Below are 1,301 nucleotides of genomic sequence, written 5' to 3' on the forward strand. Positions count from 1 at the left end.
ACGGATCCTGAAATATTATCATAGGAGGCCAATAACACATATAATATTAAAAATTATGTAAAAAATTATATAATATAAGATGTATTACAAAAATATACCGATAGAGAATATATTTTAAAGTACAAAAAATATGTGGATATTTTTTACTAACGAAGTGATCGATTCTTCGTATCATAAAATTCATCGATAATAGAATTTGTGTCAAATTTTTCAACCATTTTCTTTTTAATATAATAAAGATAATTAGCAAGAAATTCATCTTTCATTTTGTTTCTTAGTTATTTTTCACAATATTCATAGTTAAAAAATCTCTTAATTGTAGCAGTTGAAACAGAGAGAATTAATATCAAATGAATAAAAAATACAGTCACAAGCAAAGGAGGGGCAAAAGGGTCATCCCAACAGTCACCCTTCAAATACTTGCCAAACTCGGACGGTAATTTGGTCTTTGCATCTTGTATCATTTTCACCACATCGAAGAGCGACGCGTCTCTGAGCGACTCGTAGGAAGCGGTGATCGTCACTGGGAAGAAACAGTTGCCGTAGAAGCCAGCGGGGAGAGGAGGGTCCAAGATTTGACGGCAGTTAGCGAAGAACACAAGCTTCAGCTCGGCGTTGGATTCGAAATCAATGGCTCTTGCTCTGCTTGTCCATAATCCCGCGGCTACGATTTCGAAGGAAGAGCAAGCGAGTCCGGTGAGCCGCTGAAAGTCTTGCTTGAGGTTGTTGATTCGATGCATGGGGATGTCTACGGTAGCGTGTTCTAGCTTGTAGCTTGGCATGGTTGGTGGTAGTTTAGGGAGTGGAGGTGGCGACAAGGCAAGGCCATCGCATATGGTGTGGCAGAATACGAGGCCTATCACAAATCCTCCACATCCAAATTGTGTCACCTGATCATAAGATGCATGAAAAATCATTCAATCTAACGGGCAACCAAAATCAAAACAAAAAACTACCCGCCCACAAAAAATTTGCCACTAAATTAGTTATGGAGCATGTTTATAAAAAAAAAATGAGAAAGCCTACAGCACCTTTATTAAAAGGAAAAGTTTAAATTTTGGTGTTTTCTGACCGGCACTTAATCATCAAAAGAAAAGTGAGTGATTTCTCATCATTGGATGTAATCTCACACTATTAAAAATACTATTGATGGCCAATTAATGATTATAAAATACCAAAATTGTTAGCCCCTAGCATTACCATTATTAAAATTTAGTTAGTACTTAATTATTAGATGTTATTTCACATTATTAAAAATATTAATAATAGTTATTTGATGACTACATATCACAAATTCTGCT

At 35.7% G+C, this 1,301-nt stretch overlaps 1 pseudogene; it reads right to left on the minus strand.

Moving 5' to 3' along the window:
* LOC107646359 overlaps positions 1–1,301 on the minus strand; it is a 3,384-nt pseudogene that overhangs the window by 1,416 nt on the left and 667 nt on the right.

This window comes from Arachis ipaensis, chromosome B06 (assembly GCF_000816755.2).
Source record: "Arachis ipaensis cultivar K30076 chromosome B06, Araip1.1, whole genome shotgun sequence".
In the NCBI taxonomy this organism is placed as follows: domain Eukaryota; kingdom Viridiplantae; phylum Streptophyta; class Magnoliopsida; order Fabales; family Fabaceae; genus Arachis; species Arachis ipaensis.